Source organism: Prionailurus viverrinus, chromosome E3 (genome assembly GCF_022837055.1).
Source record: "Prionailurus viverrinus isolate Anna chromosome E3, UM_Priviv_1.0, whole genome shotgun sequence".
NCBI lineage: Eukaryota > Metazoa > Chordata > Mammalia > Carnivora > Felidae > Prionailurus > Prionailurus viverrinus.
In genome coordinates, this window is record NC_062576.1 from 24,769,560 (window position 1) to 24,795,538 (window position 25,979).

At 38.5% G+C, this 25,979-nt stretch overlaps 1 long non-coding RNA gene across 1 annotated transcript in view; it reads right to left on the reverse strand.

The window, feature by feature from the left end:
- Positions 1-402: 402 nt before the first annotated feature.
- LOC125154209 (uncharacterized) overlaps positions 403-25,979 on the reverse strand; it is a 30,996-nt gene continuing 5,419 nt past the window's right edge. The window contains exons 2-3 of the long non-coding RNA XR_007147718.1: positions 1,027-1,103; positions 403-475 (exon numbers count right to left, since the gene is read on the reverse strand). This is a non-coding gene — a long non-coding RNA (uncharacterized LOC125154209). The remainder of the gene's footprint in view (positions 476-1,026; positions 1,104-25,979) is intronic.

Below are 25,979 nucleotides of genomic sequence, written 5' to 3' on the forward strand. Positions count from 1 at the left end.
CATGATCTCATGGTTATGAGATTGAGCCCCGCATTGGGTTCTGCGTTGGGTGTGGAGCCTGCTTCATATTCCCTCCCCCTACCTCTCCTTTTACACTTCCTCCCACAAAATAAAAGAAAAATAGCAAGTGTGATTCCTCTGATTTTATTCTTTTTTTAAAATACAGCTTTATCTCCACTGAAAAGCAATTTAATAAGTTTTACAGAAAATTTTAATTTCTAACCTTTTACACTGATGTTCAGATTCCTCTTCACATTCTCAGCAATGTCGTTTACCAAATTAATATTAGAAGGCACATAAATCAATTCCCAGTCTCCAGGATTTATGAAGAAAGGAGGCAGAGTATTGATGGGCTGAGAAGTAAAATTGTAAGGTCCAACAGCCTTTATATTAATAATTGTACGGAATACCAAAATCTCGTTGGGAACACCAGTACTGATAAGACTTCCAATATTAAATTAAAGAAATGCCTCCTCTAGAAGAGGAACAAAAAGATGGTATTAATTAATCTGAGAATACACATTTAATGCAAATGGATAGCTCTATGATATCGAACGTCTGCCAATTTCACTCTGAAACAGCCAAGTGCTTCCTAGCCTATCTTGTGCTACCCCGTCTTCTCCCCTCCCAACTTTCTTTTTTTAAAAAAAATTTTTTTTTCAACGTTTATTTATTTTTGGGACAGAGAGAGACAGAGCATGAACGGGGGAGGGGCAGAGAGAGAGGCAGACACAGAATCGGAAACAGGCTCCAGGCTCCGAGCCATCAGCCCAGAGCCCGACGCGGGGCTCGAACTCACGGACCGCGAGATCGTGACCTGGCTGAAGTCGGACGCTTAACCGACTGCGCCACCCAGGTGCCCCTCCCCTCCCAACTTTCTAATAGGTCATACTAAACTATTGATTAACCAGTTTTATACATTTAGAAGAGCTTTGGAATTGCTTTTTTCAAAAGAATGTACACACATACCCCTCAACTGCAACAAACGGGAATTTATGAACATTTTATATGGATGCCTTCACCCACCTTTAAAGTGAAATTTTTCCAGAGGAGCACTGCAAATTGGTTGAATGTCAACAAGTCCACTCTTCCACAATTCAACTCTGGGGTTAGAGGAAAGGTTTTATAATGTTAAGTTACCTAATAATGTGGATATCAAGCAAATAATAGAATTACTTCTTTCTCCTAATTTTCCTTTCAATCAGCCTCAAATACTGATAGCAATTATGATTACATATTTGAATTAAAGAAAGTCATACCGTGTCTATTTTTCTATTAGTTTATTTGCCATATAATGAACATAATTAGAGTATAATTAAGATGTGGCTCCATTTCTCCAAATGGTTATATGCCTGTGGATATTAGGGCCAAATCCTAATTCTTCCATAGAATGATGCTGAGAATGGTTTCATGATATATATCCAAATAAAATACCTACATACACACACGCAACAAGGAAAATATCCATGAGTACACTTAATATAACTATTTGTAATACAGAAAACCTAAAAACCACCCCAAAATCAACAGTGGAATGGAAACTGCAATGTATGTGTACAACAGAATATTGCAAATCAATGATAGGTATTAACTGCAATTATGCACAGTCTAAACATCCCAACATAGTACTTACCAATGAAAAGCAAATTTGGGGTGCCCAGGTGGCTCAGTTGATTAAGTGTATGACTCTAGATTTTGGCTCAGGTCATGATCTCAGGGTCATGAGATAGAGCCACATGTCGGGCTCTTCACTAGGAATGGAGCCTGCTTAAGATTCTCTCTTCCTCTTTCCCTACCCCTTCCCCCCACCACCTTAAAAAAAAAAAAAAGAAAAGAAAAAAGAAAAAGAAAGAAAAGAGAAAAGCAAGTCGAAGAAGAATATGTTCATTAACTTCCCATTTAGCTCAAGTTCAAAAGGCAAAACTTCAGCACATAGTGATTAAGAATGTATTCATAGGAATTATACTGCAACAAGGAAAGGATTAATCCAAATTATCAGAATACCTACAGACTAGGTTTGGAGAGAGGTTTATAAGTGGCTCTAAATTCCTGTAAATGTTATTATTGAATACTATAAAAAATAAGTATTTCTTCATTATAGTTTAAATTTCTTATATAATAGTCTTCTCTATGTATTCATGTAGCAACATTAAGCAAACTTGGAAATAATGTTTTTAACCCACTTTCATTCATATTTAGGAACTGAGAGTCACACCTGCTTCCTAAAACAATACTGAAAATACACAACAGACTGTGGGAAATGTAAAGATAGCTCAAAAATATAGAAAGAAGAGCTAATTCATGGTGTCAGCTCTTGGTAGGCTTATCAGAACTGGCAACACTCAGTCAGGAACCAAAAGGATAAATTAGATTTCAACAGACAGAGGAGGGAAAATAATAAGAAGGAAGGTAGGATGGCATAAAACTACAAGGTATGTTCAGAGAATGGCTGAATTTTTTTGGCTTTCTGGTGGAAAAAGTCTCATAAATCACTACAATATACAGCATTTTCCCTCTTGGCTTTTTTTTTCTTCTTCTGGAGAGATGTATAATGCTAGAATATGAATTTTATAAATTGAACAATTATTAAAATAAGGTGCACATAAAGTCCTTGTATGGAATACATATGTAACACTATACCTGAAATTATACATTATGTACAATTTATTTACCTCTGCATGTATATGTAGAATTATACACTTATCATTAGATTTCCTGTATGCTGAAGATATAATCGCCATCTTAAGAACCAGATTGCTCCAGGTGCCTCCCACAGTCCGAGGCTCCCAGTGGGATGGCTCCCATAAACCTACCCTCCCAATCCACTCTGGCACCACCCAGCTCCCATCCAGAAGATTTCCAGTCCATTCTGATGCTAGCCAGCTCCATGGCACCAAGCTCCTGACAGGGTCTCAAAAGCCAGGCTCCTGTCTCACTCCAATGCTTACTAGTTCCATGACTGTGGTGGCTCCTGTGGCTCTAGCCTCCCAATTAGTCCCCATAAACCCAGGTTCCAGATAGGCACCTGTGAACTCAGGCTGCCAGCTAACCCCAGTACCTGATTGCCCTCCATGGACTTAAATTGCATCCTGGCTCCCACACATTCAGGTTTCTGGCTTACCTCACCACCAGACCAGCCGTGGGGACCCACGTTCCCATCCCACCTCAGGACCATATCAGCCCCCACAGATGCAACCTCCATGTTGCATACTGAGGTTATAGGCAGCCTCCTATAGTCCAGGTTCCCAGAAAACCCTAGGGTCAGGCCAGTACCTATGGCTTCAATCTCTAGGCTCACTCCTGTGAAACCAGGCTCCTGACCTGTCCCAGTATCAGACCAGTACCCGTGGACCTGTTGCTGGACCCACCAGGTGTTGCTGGAGCACCAGGTGCTCCAGGGTGCCAGATGGCTCCTGTAGACCTGGCTCTAGTACTACCCACACAGACCCAGGTCCCAAGGTCCATTACCACCACTCAAGTACCACACCTATCCCTATAGACCTAGGCACTAGACTGGCCCCCATGCACCCAAATACCAGGCCTTCACACCTGCTGCTCCAGATACTGGATCAGCCCACCGGCAGTAGCCCATTTGTGGGCAGCACCAGACTGCCCACCCAGAAACTCTGGACTGGCTAACTGGTGAAGGGCTTTTCCTGACAAACCCAGTCTACAAAGACTGGAAGATGTACCTACTTCCTGAAGTGCCAGACACAAGGCCATAAGGATTATGAAGAATCTAAGAAATGTGACCACCACCAAAGGAATATAAAACTCCAATGACTAACCCTTAAAAAATGGAGGTCTACAAAGTGTCTGACAAAGAATTCAGAATAACGCTCTTAAAGGACTTTAGCAAACTACAAGAAGCATGGAGTACAATGCTTTTATTTAGTACAACTAAATAAAAGTAGGAAAACACATCAACAAAATGAAAAGTTACAAAAAAAGTAAAAATTGAGATGAGTTAAGTAATATGGTAGAAGAGTAGGGGGACCCTAAGCTTGCCTGGTCCCTCAAACACAGTTAGATAAATATCAAATCATTCTGAACATTCAAGAAATTGATCTGAGGACTGAGAGCACAAACTGCACATCTACAGATGGAACAATGGCCACCTTTTGGAAGGTAGAAGCTGCAGAGAGTGGATTTGGGGGAGAAAAGAACTGTCGGTGCTGCAGAGGAGAAGGAGACCTGATCATGGAGAGAGGAGTGACACACACACACACACACACACACACACACAGGGAAGAGAAAGAGGGAGAGAGCGCGTGAAAGCACGTGCAGGGAATTACACAAGAAAAACTCATACCCAAAACCAATGACTGCAAATTTTTTTAGGCAGTGGAGCACAAAATCTGAAGTTTTAGAAGTCTGTGGCATTGCCAGGGTTGTGCCTGGTCAGCTTAGTGGCATTCTGGTAGGGAAGAAGGGCAGAGACCCAGGAGCAGGCAGCATGGTCTAAGGATCCCCTGGGTTGCATGGGGAGAAACAGTACCCCTTCTTGGAGTACATTTGGGAGTTTGTCATGGCTTCTCCAGGGACAAAAGAAGCTGTGGCACCAAAGTACTGCTCTGTTCACTAGCATAGGAATGAAGACACAGGCTGAGGGCAGCACCTTGGTGCTGGTTTTTTGCTGTGCTTTACCATAAACTGAACTGCTGCACAGTTGCATGTGCATTTTCTGGGACAAACTAACACTGGCCACAGCACAGAGAGACCCTCCCTCAGAGGAGCAGTGTGGGTATGTGCAACACAGATGCCTGAAATTTGGAGTTTGGAAACCCACTAAGACAAAAGACAGGAGTACTGGGCTGCATGGTAGGCAGACAGCTCAGTCACAGACATAGTGAAGGCAGGGATCTGACAGAAGCCAGGGACACAAAAGGGTGAATGTTTCCTCTTCTGTGAGGGCTTCCTGAAGAGTGGCAGGCACAGGCTCCCTGCTCTGGAGATAAGACAGTGGGGTGATGACACTTCCACCCTCTTTCTCCATCAGCCCTGACCAACTTCAGTGAGCAAAACAATGCCAAAACTGGAGTCCAGGGCCGCTTATACAAAGTCCCACACTCTTGCACCTTGCAGGTGCGTCTCCACTAGGGCAAGTCTGTCTGAGAATCAGTGCAGCAGACCCCTCCCCAGAGGACCAGCACAAACCCCTCCCATGCACTAAATCTATTGATCACAGAGTGCTGCAAAGCTTCAGCTCTAGGGGAAATAGGATCCCTCTAGCAGCTTCTGCTGCTGCTGCTGCTTCTTCTTCCTTTTCCTCTTCCTCTTCTTCTTCTTCTTCTTTTAATGATCTATCTTCCTTTATCAAGCAGACAAAAACACACTTAATTAAAACTTGCAACATAGTGGACAAGGTCCAAATACACCCACCTGCTTCTGAAGGCAAGGAAAAACTCTGCAAAGGACAGACCTGTGGGAAGGAGCAGTGAAAACACAACAGTAGAATGCACACTCCAAACACCTCCTGAAGCAGCAGACCCAAGTCAGTATAGGACTTCTTTTTTGTTTTTGTTTTTGGACCTCTTCTTAATATAGCCATTATCCTCAGGAGTAGGAATATAACAGGCTTTCCTAACAATCACACACAAAACTCAGGAGCAAGAATATAACAGGCTTTCCTAATAATCACACACAAAAAACTGAACTAGACACAATGACAAAATGGAAGAATTCACTCCCAAAAAACAAGTAGCAGCAGCCAGGGATTTCAATAAAGATATAGGTAAGATGTGTGAACCAGAATTTAAAACAATTATAAGGATACTAGCTGGGCTTAAGAAAATCACAGAAGACACTACAGAATCCATTACTGTAGAGATACAAGAACTAAAAACCATTCAGGCTGAAACAAAAAAAGCTATTAACTGAGACACAAAGCCAACTGGTGCAATGACAACAAGGATGGACAAAGCAGAGGACTAAACCAGTGATACAGAAGATAAAGTTATGAAAAATAATGAAGCTGAAAAGAATAGGGAAACAAAGGTATTGGATCATGAAGGCTGACTTAGGGAACTCAGTGATTTATTAAAATGGGATAACATTCATTTCCTAGGAATCCCAGAAGATGAAAAGACAGAAAAGAGGCAGAAGGTTTATGTGAGCAACTTATAGCTGCAAATTTCCCTAATATGGGAAAGGACACAGAAATCATAATCCAAGAAGCACAGGGAACCTGCATTAAATTCAACAAAAGCTGGCCATCGCCAAGACACATCATAGTCAAATTCACAAAACACACAGAAAAGGAAAGAATCATGAAAGCAGCAAGGGAACAAAAAATCCTTAATGTATAAGGAAGACAGATAAGATTCACAGCAGATTTGTCCACAGAAGCTTAGAGAGCCGGAAGGGAGTGGCAGGATATATTCAACACATTGAATGGGAAAAATATGCAGCCAAAAATACTTTATCAAGCAAGGCTGTCATTCAGAATGGAAGGCAAGATAAAAAGTCTCCCAGATAAACAAAAACTAAAGGAGTTCATGACCACTAAACCAGCCTTGCAAAAAATATTAAAGGGGGCTCTCTGAGTGGGGAAGAAAAGACCATAAGCAGCAAAGACTAGACAGGAATAGAGAACACCACCAGAAACACCAACTTTATAGGTAACACAATGGCACTAAACGCATGTCTTTCAGTAATCACTCTGAATGTAAATGAAGTAAATGTTCCAATCAAAAGACACAGGGTATTAGAATGGCTAAAAAAAACAAGACCCATCTTCTATATGCTGCCTACAAGAAACTCATTTTATATCTGAAGACACCTGCAGACTGGAAGTGACGGGATGAAGTACCATCTATCATGATAATGGAGATCAAAAGGAAGTCAGAGTAGCCATACTTCTATCACAAAAACCAGATTTTAAAACAAAGACTGTAACAAGAGATGAAGAAGGGCATTATATCATAATTAAGGGGCCCATGCATCAAGAAGATATAACAAGTATAAATATATATGCCCCCAACTTGATAGCACCCAAATATATAAATAAATTAACAATAAACATAAAGAAACTCACTGAAAATAATAATGGGAGATTTTTAATACCACTCACAGCAATGAATAGATCACCTTAAGCAAAAAATTAACAAGGAAACAATGGCTTGGCATGACACACTGTACTGGATGGACTTCACAGATATATTCAGAACATTTCTTCTAAAGCAGCAGAATACCATTCTTCTCAAGTACACATGGAACATTCTCCAGAATAGATCACATCCTGGGTCACAAATCAGACCTCAACAAGTACAAAAAGATCAACAACATACCATGCATATTTTCAGATCACGACACTATGAAACTTCAAGTCAACCACAAGAAAAAATTTGGAAAGACCACAAATACATAGAGGTTAAAGAACATCCTACAAAAGAATGAATGGGTTAACCAGGAAATTAGAGAAGAAATTTAAACATACATGGAAGCAAATGAAAATGAAAACACAACAATCCAAAACATTTGGGCTGCAGCAAAGGTAGTCCTAAGAGGGAAGGAGCAAGGAAAGTCTCCAAACACACAACCTAAACTTACACCTATAGGAGCTAGAAAAGGAACAGCAAATAAAGCCTAAAGCCAGCAGAATAAGGTAAATAATATACAATATAGCATAAATAAGTGATATAGAAGCAAAAAAAAAAACCCCACAACAAATAAACAAAAATCCCCAAAAACAGTAGAACAAAATGAAACAAAGAGCTGGTTCTTTGAAAGAATTAACAATATTGATAAACCCCTAGCCAGACTTATCAAAAAGAAAAGAGAAAGGACCCAAATAGATAAAGTCACAAATGAAAGAGGAGAAATCACAACCAACACCACAAACTACTATAAGAGATTACTATGAAAAATTATACACCAACAACTGGGCAATCTGGAAGAAATGGACAAATTCCTGGAAACTCACAAACTACCAAAACTAAAACAGGAAGAAATAGAAAATGTGAACAGACCCATAACCAGCAAAGAAACTGAATCTGTAATCAAAAATCTGCCAACAAACATAAGTCCAGGCAGGGCCAGATGGCTTCCCAGGGGAATTCTACCATGTATTTAAGAAGAGTTAATATCTATTCTTTTCAAATTGTTCCAAAAAAATTGAAACAGAAGGAAAACTTCCAAACTCCTATGAGGCCGGTATTACCTTGATTCAAAAACCAGACAAAGACCACACTAAAATGGAGAACTACAGGCCAATATTCCTGATGAAAAGTGATGCAAAAATCCTTAACAAGTTACTAGCAAATTGAAACTACAGTGTACTAAAAGAATTATTTACTATGATCAAGTGGGATATATTTTTGGGCTGCAGGGCTGGTTCAATATTCACAAATCAATCAATGTGATACACCACATTAATAAAAGAAAGGATAAGAAGCATACGATCTTCTTTTTTTAAGAGCTTATTTGTTAATTTTGATAGAGAGAGAAAGCTGGGAAGGGGCCAAGAGAAAGGGAGGGCAAGAGAATCCCAAGCAGGCTCTGCACCCTCAGTGCAGAGCCCAATGTGGGGCTCAGTTTCACAGACCATGAGATCATGACCTGAGCTGAAATTAAGAGTTGGATGCTTAACTGACTGAACCACCCAGGCATCCCATGATCCTCTTACCAGATGCAGAAAAAGCATTTCACAAAACACAGCATCCATTCTTGATAAAAACCCTCAACAAAGTAGGAATACATGGAACATACCTCAACACCATAAAAGCCATATACAAAAGACCCACAGATAATATTATCCTTGCTGAGGAAAAACAGAGCTTTTCCTTTATGGTCAGAACCAAAATGGGAAGTCCATACTCACCAATCCTAATTAACACAATACTGGAAGTCTTAGTCTCAGCAATCAGACAACAAAAGAAATAAAGGCATCCAAATAGGAAAGAAAGAAGTCAAATTTTTACTATCTGCAGACGACATCATACTCTATGCAGAAAACCCAAAAGTTGCCACCAAATATTACTCAAACTGATATATGAATTCATCAAAGTTCCAGATTATAAAATCAATGTACAGAAATCTGTTGCATTTCTATACAGCAGAAAGTGAATGAAGCAGCAGAAAGTGAAATCAAGGAGTCAATCCCACTTACAACTGCACCAAAAATAGTAAGATTCCTAGGAATAAACCTAACCAAAGAGGTAAAGGATCTGTACTTTAAAAACTTTAGAACACTTATGAAAGAAAATGGAAAGGACACAAAGAAATGGGAAAAAATTCCATGCTCATGAATTGGAGGAACAATGTCAAAATGTCTATACTATCCAAAGCAATCTACACATTTAATGCAACCCCTATCAAAATACCACTAGCATTTTCACAGAGTGAGAACAAACAATCCTAAACTATGTATGGAACCACTAAAGAATCTGAACTAGCAAAGCAATCATGAACAAGAAAAGCAAAACTAGAGGCATCGCGATTCCAGACTTCAAGCTATGCTCCAAAGCTGTAGTCATTAAGATAGTATGGTAGTGTCACAAAAACAGACACACAGATCAATGGAATAGAACAGAAAACCCAGAAATGGACTCACAACTATATGGTCAATTCATCTTCGACAAAGCAGGAAAGAATATCCATTGGAAAAAAAGACACTCTCTTCAACAAATGGTGTTGGGAAAACTGAATGGTGAAATGCAGAAAAATTAAACTGAACCACTTTCTATACCATACACAAAAATAAATTCAAAATGGATGAAAGACCTAAATGTGAAACAGAAACTATTAAAATCCTAGAGGAGAACACAGGCAGCAACCTCTTTTGACCTTGGAGGTAGCAACTTCTTACTAGATATGTCTCCAGAGGCAAGGGAACCAAAAACAAAAATGAACTAATGGGACTTCATCAAGAGAAAAAAGTTTCTGCCCAGTGAAGGCAACAACCAACAAAACTAAAAGGCATCCTATGGAATGGGAGAGACATTTCCAAATAACACAGCTGATAAGAGTTAGTATCCAAAATCTATAAAGAACTTACCAAACTCAACACCCAAAAAACAAATAACCCAGTTAAGACATGGAAACAAAGAAGACATGAAGAGGCCCTTTTCCAAAGAAGACATCCAGATGGCTAACACACAGAAAACAATGCTCACTATCACTTATCATTAGGGAAATAAAAATCAAAACCACAATGAGGCACTACCTCACACCTGTCAGAATTACATTAACAACATAAGAAACAACAGGTGTTACTGAAGACGCAGAGAAAGGGGAACCATCTTGCACTGCTGGTGGGAATGAAAACTGGTGTAGCCACTCTGGAGAAGAGTATGGAGGTTCCTCAAAAAACTAAAAATAGAACTACTCTACAATCAATAATTATTTTAAACATAAATGGACTAAATTCTCCAATCAAAAGACAAAGAATGGCTGTTGACTGGATAAAAAAATGAGACACACCTATGTATTGCCTATAAGAGACTCACTTAAGAAGGACAGACAGAATAAGATATTCCATGTTTCTTTGAAACAAAAAGAAAGCTGATGTAGCTCTACTTATAGTAGAGTCAAAACAGACTTTAAGGGTAACTGGCTGGCTCAGTCAGTAGAGCAAGTGACTTGACCTCAGAGTCATGACTTCAAGCCCCACACTGGGTATGGAGCCTATTTAAAAATAAATAATTAGGAGGGGGCCAACATGGTGGAGAAGTAGGGGGTTCCGAACCTCCCACATTTCTCAAACAAAGAAGTGTTGAAGCCAAAGGACTTTGAACCCCAAGAGTCTGGGAGGAAAAGAGACTGAGTTGCTGCCAGGGATACACCGGGACAATCTGATGGGCCAGAGGTGTGTGGCTGCGAACTGGGAGAGATTAAAGGAATGGAGGGGAGGGATCCTCTTCTGTGGACAGACAAAGGGAAGAGAAAGAGCAACTTGGGAAGCATAGGACTGTATCTGGACAAGAGGAAAACCTTGGACTGGGATGGGGAAAGATCCAATCTGTAACTGCTGGGCTTTCTCCAGACTGGGGCCGGCTGCCCTGTTCGTGCACCTGAAGAGGAGGGGAGTCAGCCTTTGGCTCGGTGGCTAGGTCAGGGGTGCAGTCTGCAGTAGGAAAAAGGGATCCCCTCCTGGAATGCTGCAGGACAGGACAAAGCCTGTCCAGGGATCACATATCAGGTGGAGTGGAGCTGCACTTCCCAGTACTGGGGCGTGCCGAGCGGGAGTCTGAATCCCACCCAGCAAGCGCCAGGGTGTGGGAGTTAGCAGAGTGAGACAGACCACCTCATCTGTACCTGTGGCACAATGAGGATGGCTCTAACGAGGTGATTTGAGACACTGGGTCTGTGGAAGGGAGACTGGGGAGGAGGGAGTCACCATTTTTATCCCCACCACCTCAGGGATCAGTCGGGGGCCTCAGGGATCAGTCAGTGGGGCCCACAGTGGAGGTGGAACCCACGTACACCAAACCATGCCCCTCTGTGCTGGGTAACTGGGTATCTACTGGGGTAGGAGAGATGCTGAGGAACCAGATGGCCTCCTCCTCTAGACTAGCACTGCTGCATGGCCTGGATTAATTCTTGGACAATTCTCATTATATAGATATATTCTTCCTTCTTTTTCTTCTTATCTCTTCCCTCTTCTAGTCTGGTTACTCTGGTTGTTGGTTTGTTTAAACAGACATATTTAATCCATTCTCTTGACACATGTTCTACACCTCCTTCTTTCCTTTCACTCTCTCTGGAATAATTAAGCTGTATAGTTTCTCTGTCTGTGAAACTTTATCTTCTTTTCTTTTCCCCCCTGCCTCCTTCTCTCTCTCTCTCTCTCTCTCTCTCTCTCTCTCTCTCTCTCTCTCTCTGGATTAGGCCATTTAGTCTCTCTGTTTGGTCAATGTTTACTTTTTCTTTTTCCCCAGCCCCTGTCCTTTCTCTCTTAGTATGTGCTCTTCCATCAGGACCGTCTCCAACCTGATCTTTACTTCTGGCTGGTGTTTGTGGTTTTTTTCTTTTTTTCTTATTTTTAAATTTGTGTGTTTGTGTGTTTTTGTTTTCTGTTTGTTTGTTTGTTTTCCTTTCCAGGGCTACTTCAAGGAAGAAATCAAAGCACACCTGGTGGAGGGTCCAAACAAATCACTGCCAGTAGGAAAATAAAATAACCAAAGTCACAACAGAGAGCAAGTAACACTCTCCAAAAAACACTGCTTGAAGGGCCAGACCCTGGACAGTGTATGACCGCCCCCCTTTAATACAGCAGTGCTTACAGGTGCAGAGCACATAACAAGCTTTTAAAATGCATAAGGGACAGAAAACTAGCCAAAATGACAAAACGGAAGAATTCTCCACAAAAGAAATTCCAGGAAGAAGTGACAGCTAAAGAACTGATCAAAAGAGATATAAGGAATATAACTGAACAAGAATTTAGAATAATAGTCATAAGATTAATCACTAGGCTTGAGAAAAGCACAGAAGACAGCAGAGAATCTATTGCTGCAGAGATCAAGGAACTAAAAAATAGTCATGATGAATTAAAAAATGCTATAAATGAGGTGCAAAATAAAATGGAGGTGGTCACAGCATGGACTGAAGAGGCAGTGGGGAGAAGAGGTGGATTAGAAAATAAAATTATGGAAAAAGAGGAAGCTGAGAAAAAGAGAGTGAAAAAATTCTGGATCATGAGGGGAGAATTAGAGAACGAAGGGATTCAATGAAACAGAACAATATCCGTATCATAGGAGTTCCAGAAGAAGAAGGAGAGAGAGAAAGGGGCTGAAGATGTACTTGAACAAATCATAGCTGAGAACTTCCCCAATCTGGGGAAAGAAACAGACACTGAAATCCAAGAGGCACAAGGGCGCTTGGGTGGCTCAGTCCATTAAACATCCAACTTCAGCTCAGGCCATGATCTCACAGTTTGTGAGTTCGAGCCCCGTGTTGGACTCTGGGCTGACAGCTCAGAGCCTGGAGCTTGCTTTGGATTCTGTGTCTCCCCTTCTCTCTCTGCCCCTCCCATGTTCATGCTCTGTCTCTTTCTGTTTCTCAATAATAAATGAACGTTAAAAAAAAGAAAAGACCTCCAAGAGGCACAGAGAACTTCCTTCAGATGCAACTTGAATCTATCTGCATACATATCATAGTCAAACTGGCAAAATACAAGGATAAAGAGAGATTTCTGAAAGCAGCTAGGGATAAATGGGCCTTAACATACAAAGGTAGACACATAAGGGTAGTAGCAGACTTATCTACTGAAACTTGGCAGACCAGAAAGGAATGACAGGAAATCTTCAATGTGATGAACAGGAAAAATATTCAGCCAAGAATCCTTTATCCAGCAAGTCTGTCATTCAGAGTAGATGGAGAGATAAAGGTTTTCCTAAGCAAAAACTGAAGGAATTCATCACCATTTAACCAGCCCTACAAGAGATCCTACGGGGGACTCTGTGAGTGAAATGTTGCAAGGACCACAAAGTACCAGAGACCTCACTACAAGCATGAAACCTACAGAGATCACAACGACTCTAAACCCATATCTTTCAATAACACTGAATGTAAATGGACTAAATGTGCCAATCAAAAGACATAGGGTATCAGAATGGATAAAAAACAAGACCCATCTATTTGCTGTCTATGAGAGACTTATTTTAGACCCGAGGACACCTTCAGATTGAAAGTGAGGGGATGGCAAACTATCCATCATGCTATTGGAAGTCAAAAGAAAGCTGGAGTAGCCATACTTATATCAGACAAACTAGACTTTAAATTAAAGGCAGTAACCTCTACTACAAAGCTGTAATAATCAAGACAGCATGGTATTGGCACAAAAACAGACACACAGACCAATGGAATAGAATAGAAACCCCAGAACTAGACCCACAAAAGTATGGCCAACTCATCTTTGACAACGCAGGAAAGAATATCCAATGTCTCTTTGACAAATGGTGCTGGGAGAACTGGACAGCAACATGCAGAAGAATGAAACTAGACCACTTTCTTACACCATTCACAAAAATAAACTCAAAATGGATAAAGGACCTGAATGTGAGACAGGAAACCATCAAAACCCTAGAGGAGAAAGCAGGAAATGACCTCTCTGACCTCAGCCGCAGCAATTTCTTACTTGACACATCCCCAAAGGCAAGGGAATTAAAAGCAAAAATGAACTATTGGGACCTCATGAAGATAAAAAGCTTCTGCACAGCAAAGGAAACAATCAACAAAACTAAAAGGCAACCAATGGAATGGGAAAAGATATTTGCAAATGACATACCGGACAAAGGGCTAGTATCCAAAATCTATAAAGAGCTCACCAAACTCCACACCCAAAAAACAAATAACCCAGTGAAGAAATGGGCAGAAAACATGAATAGACACTTCTCTAAAGAAGACCTCCAGGTGGCCAACAGGCACATGAAAAGATGCTCAACGTCGCTCCTCATCAGGGAAATACAAATCAAAACCACACTCAGATATCACCTCACGCCAGTCAGAGTAGCCAAAATGAACAAATCAGGAGACTATAGATGCTGGAGAGGATGTGGAGAAACAGGAACCCAATTGCACTGTTGGTGGGAATGCAAACTGGTACAGCCGCTCTGGAAAATAGTGTGGAGGTTCCTAAAAATAGACCTACCCTATGACCCAGCAATAGCACTGCTAGGAATTTACCCAAGGGATACAGGAGTACTGATGCATAGGGGCACTTGTACCCCAATGTTTACAGCAGCACTCTCAACAATAGCCAAATTATGGAAAGAGCCTAAATGTCCATCAACTGATAAATGGATAAAGAAATTGTGGTTTATATACACAATGGAGTACTACATGGCAATGAGAAAGAATCAACTATGGCCCTTTGTAGCAACGTGGATGGAACTGGAGAGTGTGATGCTAAGTGAAAGAAGCCATACAGAGAAAGACAGATACCATATGTTTTCACTCTTATCTGGATCCTGAGAACCTTCACAGAAACCCATGGGGGAGGGGAAGGAAAAAAAAAAGAGGTTAGAGTGGGAGAGAGCCAAAGCATAAGAGACTCTTAAAAACTGAGGACAAACTGAGGGTTGATGGGGGGGGGTGGGAGGGAGGGAAGGGTAGGGGGTGGGCATTGAAGAGGGCATCTTTTGGGATGAGCACTGGGTGTTGTATGGAAATCAATTTGACAATAAATTTCATATATTAAAAAAATAAATTAAAGGCTGTAACAAGAGATGAAGAAGGGCATTATATAATAATTATAAGGTCTATCCATCAGGAAGAGCTAACAATTATAAATGTCTATGCACCAAATTCAGCAGCACCCAAATATATAAAACAATTAATCACAAGCATAAGAAATCTTACTGGTAAGAATGTGGTAATTTCAGGGGACTTTAATACTCCACTTACAACAAGGGGCAGATCATCTAGACAGAAAATCATAAAGAAACAATGGTCCTGAATGATACACTAGACCAGATGGACTTGACAGATATATTTAAAACTTTCCACCCTAAAGCAGCAGAATATACTTTCCTCTTGAGTGCACAAGGAACATTCTCCAAGATAGATCACATGCTGGGTCATAAAACAGCCTTCAACAAATATAAAAGAATTAAGATCATACCATGCACACTTTCAGATCACAATGCTATGAAACTTGAAATCAACCATAGGAAAAAGTTTGGAAAATCTCCAAATGTATGGAGGTTAAAGCACACCCTACTAAAGAAGGAATGGGTCAACCAGGCAATTAGAGAAGAAATTAAAAAATATATGGAAACAAATGAAAATGAAAACACAACAATCCAAACCCTTTGGATGGAGCAAAGAGAGTCCTAACAGGAAAATACATTGCAATCCAGGCCTATCTCAGAACAAGAAAAATCCCAAATACAAAATCTAACAGTACACCTAAAGGAACTAGAAGCAGAACAGCAAGGAAGCCCCAAACCCAGCAGAAGAGAAATAACAAAGATCACAGCAGAAATAAACAATTTAGAATCCACCCCCCCCCAAAAAAAAACCCAACAGAACAGATCAATGAAACTAAGAGTTGGTTTTTTGAAAAAAATAAAAAAAATTGATAAACCTCTAGCCAGGATTCTCAAAAAGAAAACAGAGAGGACCCAAATAGATAAAATCACGAATGAAAATGGCTTTATTACAACCAATCACTCAGAAACACAGGCAATTATCAGGGAATATTAGGAAAAATTATATGCCAACAAACTGGACAACTCGGAAGAAATGGACAAATTCCTAAACACCCACACACTGCCAAAACTCAAAAGGAAGAAACAGAAAATTTGAACAGACCCATTAACTAGTGAAGAAATTGAATCTGTTATCAAAAATCTTCCAACAAGTCAGAGTCCTGGACCAGATGGCTTCCCTGGGGAATTCTACCAGACATTTAAAGCAGAGTTAATACCTATCCTTCTCAAGCTTTTCCAAAAAATAGAAAGGGAAGGCAAACTTCTGGACTCATTCTATGAAGTCAGAATTACTTTGATTCCTAAACCAGACAGAGACCCAGCAAAAAAAGAGAACTACAGGCCAATATCCCTGATGAATATGGATGCAAAAATCTCAATAAGACACTAGCAAATCAAATTCAACAGCATATAAAAAGAATTATTCACCATGAACAAGTGGGATTCATTCCTGGGCTGCATAGCTCGTTCAACATTCGCAATTCAATCAATGTGATACATCACATCAGTAATAGAAAAGAACCATATGATCCTGTCAATCGATGCAGAAAAAGCATTTGACAAAATTCAGCATCCTTTCTTAATAAAAACCCTCGAGAAAGTCGGGATAGAAGGAACATACTTAAACATCATAAAAGCCATTTATGAAAAGCCCATGGCTAACATCATCCTCAGTGGGGAAAAACTGAGCTTTTTCCCTGAGATCAGGAACACGACAGGGATGTCCACTCTCACCGCTGCTGTTTGACATAGTGTTGGAAGTGCTAGCATCAGCAATCCGACAACAAAAGGAAATCAAAGGCATCAAAATTGGCAAAGATGATGTCAAGCTTTCACTTTTTGCAGATGACATGATATTATACATGGAAAATCCGATAGACTCCACTGAAAGTCTACTAGAACTGATACATGGATTCAGCAAAGTCGCAGGATACAAAATCCATGTACAGAAATTGGTTGCGTTCTTATACACTAATAATGAAGCAACAGAAAGACAAATAAAGAAACTGATCCCATTCACACTTGCACCAAGAAGCATAAAATACCTAGGAATAAACCTAACTAACCTATGTGTTGGAAACTATAGAAAGCTTATGAAAGAAACTGAAGGAGACACAAAGAAATGAAAAAACATTCGGTGCTCGTGGATTGGAAGAATAAATATTGTTCAAATGTCAAGGGTACCCAAAGCAATCTACACATTCAATGCATTCCCAATCAAAATTGCACCAGCATTCTTCCCAAAGTTAGAACAAGCAATCCTAAAATTTGTATGGAACCACAAGAGACCCTGAATAGCCAAAGTAATAATTAAGAAGACCAAAGTGGGAGGCATCATAATCCCAGACCTTAGCCCCTACTACAAGGCTATAATCAACAAGACAGTTTGGTATTGGCACAAAAACAGACACATAGACCAGCGAAATAGAATAGAGAACCCAGAACTGGGCACACGAATGTATGGCCAACTCATCTTTGACACAGCAGGAAAGAATATGCAATGGAAGAAAGTCTCTTTAACAAATGGTGCTGGGAGGGAAGCTTGGGTGGCTCAGTCAGTTAAGCGTCCGACTTAGGCTCAGGTCATGATCTCACGGTTCATAAGTTCAAGCCCCACATCAGGCTCTGTTCTGACAGTGCAGAGCCTTGCACCTGCTTTGGATTCTGTCTCCCTCTCTCTCTCTGCCACTCCCCTGCTCATGCTCTGTCTCTCTCTCTCAAAAATAAATAAATATTAAAAAAAAATAAAACAAATGGTGCTGGGAGAACTGGACAGCAACATGAAGAAGAATGAAACTAGACCACTTTCTTACACCACATACAAAAATAAACTCAAAATGGATGAAAGACCTGAACGAAGACAGGAAACCATCAAAACCCTAGAGGAGAAAGCAGGCAACAATCTCTTTGACCTTAGCCACAGCAGTTTCTTACTTGACACATCTTCAAAGGCAAGGAAATTAAGAGCCAAAATGAACTATTGGACCTCATGAAGATAAAAAGCTTCTGCACTGCAAAGGAAACAATCAATAAAACTAAAAGGAAACCGATGGAATGGGAAAAGATATCTGCAAATGACATATTGGATAAAGGGCTAGTATCCAAAATCTGCAAAGAACTCACCATACCCCACACCTGAAAAACAAACAATCCAGTGAAGAAATGGGCAGAAGACATGAATAGACACTTTTCCAAAGAAGACATCCAAATGGCCAATAGACACATGAAGCAATGCTCAATGTTACTCCTCAGCAAGGAAATACAAATCAAAGCCACACTGAGATACCACCTCACACAGGTCAGAAAGACTAAAATGAACAAGTCAGGCAACTATAGATGCTGGAGAGGATGTGGAGAAATGGGAACCATCTTGCACTGTTGGTGGGAATGCAAACTGGTGCAGCCACTCTGGAAAACAGTGTGGAGGTTCTTCAAAAAATTAAAAACATAACTACCTTATGACCTAGCAATAGCACTGCTAGGAATTTACCCAAGGGATATATGAGTGCTGATGCATAGGGGCACATGTACCCCAATGTTTATAGAAGCACTTTCAACAATAGCCAAATTATGGAAAGAGCCCAAATGTCCATCAACTGATGAATGGATAAAGAAGATGCGGTTTATATATACAATGGAATACTACTTGGCAATGAGAAAGAAGGAAATCATGCCATTTGTAGCAATGTGGATGGAACTGGAGGGCATTATGCTAAGTGAAATAAGTCATACAAAGACAGATACCATATGTTTTCACTCATATGTGGATCGTGAGAAACTTAGCTGAAGACCACGGGGGAAGGTAAAGGGGAAAAAAAAAGTTACAAACAGGGAGGAAGGGAGACAAACCATAAGAGTCTCTTAAATATAGAGAACAAACTGAGGGTTAAGGGGGGTAGTGGAGAGGGGAATGAGGATGACGTGCATTGAGGAGGGCACTTGTTGGGATGAGCACTGGGTGTTGTATGAAAGCCAATTTGACAATAAATTATATTAAATAAATAAAAATAAAAAATAAATACACAATTAATTAATTTTTAAAACCATGTAAAAAAAGACTTTGAAATGAAAATATAATAAAATACAGAAGGCCACTACATTATGATCAAAGAGTCAATCCAGCAAGGAAATATGACATTTATATATATACACACCCATCAAAGAAGCACCAAAATACATAAAACAAATATTAACAGACCTAAAATGGGAAACTGACAGTAGTATATAGTAGGGGATTTTCACACCCCATGGATAGGTCATCCAGACAGAAAATCCGTAAGGTAACATCAGCCTTAAATAACACATTATACCTGATGGACTTAATATATATATATATATATATATATATGTATATATATATATATATATATTTATATATATGTATATATATGTATATATATATATATATAAAACATTCTATACAAAAGCAGAATATACATTCTTATCAAATGCACACAGAATATTCTCCAGAATTGATCACATATTAAACCAAAAAACTAGTCTCACTAATTCAAGAAAACTGAAATCTTATCAACCTTTTTTTCTAACACAATGATATAAAACTAAAGTCAATTACTAGAAACTAGAAAACTACAAATATGTGGAGATTAAACATGTTACTGATCAGCAACTAGTTCAGAGAAGAAATCAGGGGAGAAATTAAAAAAAAATGCAAACAATTATGATACACCAAAATCTATGATATACAGCAAAAGTGGTTTTAAAGGGAAGGTTTTTTTTGTTTGTTTGTTTTTTTTTTTTAGCAATTTAGCCCTATCTCAAGAAACAAGAGATGTATGAAATAAACAATCTAATTTTACAACTAAAAGAACTTGAAAAGTATAAACATAGACCAAAGTTACTAGAAAAGAAATAATAAGGATTATAATGGAAATAAATTAGGGACTAAAAAACAATAGAAAAGATTAATGAAACTAAGAGCTAGTCCTTTGACACAATAAACAAAACTGATAAAACTTTAGCTAGACTCACCAAGAAAAAGAGAGAGAGGGTGCAGATAGAATCACAAATGAAAGATGAGAATTTACAACTAATACCATAGAAATACAAAGGATCATGAGACCACTATTAAAATTATACATCAACAAACTGAACAACTTAGAAGGTCCTAGAAATTTATAATCTTCCAAGAGTGAAACATGAAGAAATAGGCAATTGTGAATAGACCAATTATTAGTAAAGGGAATGTAACAGTAATAAAAAACCTCCCAAAAAACAAAACTCTAGGAGTAGACAGCTTCACTGGTGAATACTAACAAACTATCAAAGAAGAATTAATACTTAACCTTCTCAAACTCCTTCAAAAAAAATGAAGAGGAGGAAACAATTCCAAACTCAGTTAAAAAGGCTAGCATTACTCTGTATCAAAACCAGACAATCACACCACAAAAAATAAAATCACAGGCCAGTATCCCTGATAAATACAGATGTAAAAATACTCAACAAAATATTAACAAACCAGGGGCGCCTGGGTGGCTCAGTCAGTTAAGTGTCCAACTTTGGCTCAGGTCATGATCTCACAGTTCATGAATTTGAGCCCCACATTGGGCTCTGTGCTGACAGCTCAGAGCCTGGAGCCTGCTTTGGATTCTGTGTCTCCTTCTCTCTCTGCCCCTGCCCAACTTGTGCTCTGTCTCTCTCTCCTTCAAAAATAAATAAAAGTAAAAAAATTTAAATTGTGCATTAAATACTGTTATCCCTTCTTAAAAAAAAATATATTAACAAATCAAATTCAATAATATATTAAAAGGATCAAATACCATGATCAAGTGGGATTTATTCCAGGGATGCAAGGATGGCTCAACATCTGCAAATCAATATGATATAGCATTAACAAAATAAAAGATAAAAATGATATGATCATCCCAACAGATGCAGAAAAGGCATCTGACAAAATTTAGCATCCATTTATGATAAAAATTCTCAACAAAGTAAAAACAGAGGAAACATACCTTAACATAATAAAGTCCATTTATGACTAACCCACAGCTAAAATCATATTAATGGTGAAAAGCTGAAAGCTAAGGTCAGGAACAAAACAAGGCTGTCCACTAGCCCCACTTTTATTCAGCATAGTCTTGCAATTCTTAGCCACAGCAATCAGACAAGAAAAAGAAATAAAAGGTATCCAAATTTGAAAGAAAGAAGTAAAACTGTTTGCCATATATAAAAAATCCTAAAGACCCTACTAAAACAGAATAAAGGAATTCAATAAAGTTGCAGGATACAAAATTAATATACACAAATATATGAATTTCTATACATTGACAATAAACAATAAGAGAAAAATTATGAAAATAATCCCATTTACAGCTGCACCAGAAAAAAATAATAAGATACCTAGGAATAAATTTAACCATGGAGGTGAAAGACCTGCATACTGAACTCTATAATACATTGTTGGAAACAAAATGGAGAAAACACAGATAAATGGAACGATTATTCCATGCTCATGGATTGTTAGAATTAAGAGTTAAAATTTCCATTTTACCAAAAGCAATCTACGGATTCAAAGTAATCCCTATCAAAATTCCAATGACATGTTTTTTATAAAACTAGAATAATTCTAAAATTTATATGGAACCACAAAGACCTTGAATAGCCAAAACAATTTTGAGAAAGAAGAACAAAGCTAACAGGTATCATGCTCTCTGATTTCAAAGTATACTTCCAAGCTATAATAATCAGAACAGTATGGTATTGGCATAAAAACAAAAAAATAAATCAATGGAAAATAATAGCAAGCTCCTTAATAAATCCATGCATACCTGGCAATTAACTTACAACAAAGGAGGTAAGAATATACAATGGCAAAAGGACAGTCTCTTCAGCAAATGATGTTGAGAAAACCGAATAGCTACACGCAAAAAAGTGCAATTGGATCACTATCTTACCCCATATGCAAAACAAACTCAAAATGGATGAAAGATTTGAATGTAAGACCTGCCTGAAACCATAAAACTCCTAGGAGAAAACAGGCAATAAGGCTCCTTCACAATGGTCCTACCAATATTTTTTTTGGATCTGACTCCAAAGGCCAACTGGATGTCTTCTTTGGAGAAATGTCTGTTCATGTATTCTGCACATTGTTTACTTGGGTTATTTGTTGTTTGGTTGTTGAGTTTTGTAAGTTCTTTATATATTTTGTATGCTAGCTCTTTATTGGGTCTGATGTCATTTGCAAGTATCTTCTGTAAAGTTACATACCAAGAATGAACTTGTAAAATATGTAAACTACGGATTTGGACATTTTGATGTGTTAATGGAGGTTGATCAGTTGTAATGATCTGATGAGTAGTAGTATGAGTATCAGTGAAATACAACATTAAACAAAAATAAGATACCTCAATACATACACTAGAATGACTGAGAAGGGACACTGTACAGGAAAGTTAACAAAGGCATGAAACTGAGATCCCTACCAAGGCATTCTTGCAAGAATGGACCCTGGCTAGCATATGAAAACTTGGATCTCAGGAGATTCCTACCCTTCTCCAACTGATAGGTGGCACTCACTGCACCTAAATCGTTTCTGCCCAAACAACGTGGTTTATGTTTGAAGGGTTTCAGAACAAAATATTCTCTGGGGGTTCTCTCCAAAATATTCCCCTTTTGGAGAGGGGTTCTCTCCAAAATATTCTGCTTTGGTATATTTATTATTTTGAATGAGGGAATTTGAGTAACAACAGATGCAAGAAGGGCTTTCTGACCTCCTCCCTTTATATCTAAAAACAGTCATAAAACTTTATATGAAAGTCTGATGAGTGGATTAAGAAGATATGGTATAAACATACAATGGAATATTACTCAGCCATCAAAAGAATGAAATCTTGCCATCTGCAACAATGTGGATGGAGTTAGAGTGTACTATACTCAGTGAAATACGTCAGTCAGAGAAAGATAAATACTGTATGATTTCACTCATATGTGGAATTTAAGAAGTAAAACAAATACACATAGGGGAAAGGAGAAAAATGGGAAACAAACCAAAAGAGAGACTCTTAACTACAGAGGACAAACTGAGGGTTGATGAAGGGGAGGTGGGTGAGGAATAGGTTAAATGGGTGATGGGCATTAGGAGGGCACCTGTTTTGAGCACTGGGTGTTATACTTAAATGATGAATTACTAAATTCTACTCCTGAAACCAATACTACATTATATATGTTAACTAAAATTTAAATAAAAATTTGGGGAAAAAATCTGAGAAATTGGAAAAAAACAAAACAGAACAGAACAAAAAACCAATTTCACATGAAGAAAGCACCCTCTCTGTACCAGAAAAAAAAAGAACATTTGCATGACCAGAACACTGAAGTTCACTCTGAAAAGGACCTGTACAAAAAACCCTACTAAAATAACCTTTACCTTCCATTGCTTCCCCCTATATATTTCTTAGTCACTTTCCCACAATTGACTATCTCTAGCCCAAATCCCTTTGTCTTATCACATTTCCACATATTTATCATTTCTTTGTTAAAAAAGTATATAACCTCTGAGTCCAAACTGATGCTTTAGGTCTTCATTTTCCTTATGAAGACCCCCATATGCATGTAAAAATGTTAAATAAAATGTGCATGCTTTTCTTCTGTTAGTCTGTCTTACATCCGTTTAATTCTCAGGCCTAGCCAAGGACTCTGACTGCAGAAGGAAGTCTTTTCTCTCCGACATGCTGAATACCTGCTTTCCTTCTGGGAGCCTGGAATTTTGGTACATGCGAGGCAAAGGGTACCTATATGATTGCTGTACAATCAAAAACTTGGGGGCTGAGTCTCTGATGGGCTTATATGGGCAGAAACATCACATGTGTCATATCATTCTTGCTGCTAAGGGAAGAGTGAGCTACATGTGTCCCCTCAGGGGGGAGAGTGAGCATAAAGAAAACTGCACATTCCTCTAGACTCCACCTGTGTCTTTTTCATTATGACCCAGCTGTATATCCTTCCTACATCACTGCAATAAATCTTAGCCATGAATATGACTGTATGATTAGTACTGTGAGTACTTCTAGCAAGTCTTTAAATATAGAGGTAGTCTTGGGGACCTCAAACTCAGGCACAAGAGAACTCTATGGGGTGATGGCAGTGTACCATGTTTTGATATGAATTTGTCAAGACAGACTGGATAGTACACTTAATATCTGAGCATTCCACCATATGTAAATTATAGTTCAATAAAATAAAAATGATTAAGAAGGCTAAAAAATTTATAAATGCCAAGTTACAACAGGCAAGTATTACAAGCAAGGAGCAGGCACAGTAGAAATCAGGCCAAAAGGCAAAGAAAAATTTATATTGCTGAAGTCTACAATTTATGAGAAAGAAACAATAATTTTATCTCTGCTCTCAGTAATACATAAAACCCAACTACAAGAAATGCCAAGAAATAAACACAGGCACACTAATGACAGGATAACTTAATAAAACAGTCCAAGAAAAGGCAAGTAGACAAAAAATAAGTGAGGGTATATAAGCCTTAGTAAATAAATCAGAAACTATTTAAACAGTGATGGAAGGAAACAAAGATAACAGGGGCACCTGGGTGGCTCAGTGGGTTGAGCTTCCAACTTCTGCTCAGGTCACCATCTTGCTGTTGGTGAGTCTGAGCCCTGCATTGGGCTCTGTGCTGACAGCTCAGAGCCTGGAACCTGCTTCAGATTCTTTGTCTCCCTCTCTCTGGCCCTCCTCCACTGATGCTCTGTCTCTCTGTGTCTCAAAAATAGATATAAAAAAAATTTTTTTAAAAGACAACATAAATGCTCATGTTAATAAAAAAATAGGTAAATTGAAAAAAACTACAATATTAAAATGGAAAATAGTAGGCTAAAGAAAATAACAAAAATAAGGAAAATTATGGGGTTAAAAAACTGAAGAACTTCAGAATTAAAAAAAAATCAAAATTGGTTCTATGAGGAAAAGGAAAGGAAAAACAACTAGCTAACCTGTTCAAGAAAAGGAGAAAAAAATACTATAAAAAGACAAGGAGGAAAACACATTTAAACAGAGGATTTTTTTTAAATCATAAGAGATTACATGTATAACTTTATGCAAATACATTTTAAAATCTATTTGAATGGAAAATTTCCTAGAAAAATACAATATACCAAAATTTATCCTTTTGGAGATATAAAACAGTCCAATTTTCATCGAAGAAACACAAATAGTATCAAAGAAATGCTCCATCATAGCATAGGGAAATTCTGTCAAACCTTCAAATATCAGACAATTCCAATACTACTTAAAATTTCAAGAGCATATAAAGTAAATGACCAAATTATTTTTAGAAAGCAAACCTATCTAACAAAGACTACTTCCCAAAAAACCCCACTAATTCCACTCACATATCAATGCAAAAATTCTGAATAGAATACTACCAAGCATAATTACATTAAAAAAAATTAACACTCTAAGCAGGTGGCATTTATTCCAGGAACAGAAGGGTGGTTCAATATTAGAAAATCTATCATGTAATTCACCATATTAATATATCTCGGGGGGGGGGGGGCGGAATCTTACAATCACCTCCTTGAAAAGGCCTCTGACAAAATTTAACTTTTGTTCCTGATTAAAACCACTAAAAACGAATAGGAATTCATGAATATGTTCTAACACAGTAAAATGTACACACGAAGAATGATGGCCAGTGTACTCACTACGGTTTCACAATGTATTAAGGATATTAGACAATGAAATCAGACAAGAGAAAACAAGAGTAAAACTATCAAGCAGATATAATTGCTTGACCTAAAAGAATCAGAGTGAAAAGCAAAAAATTAAATCTTCTTAAATTTTAATAGTATATAAAATTTT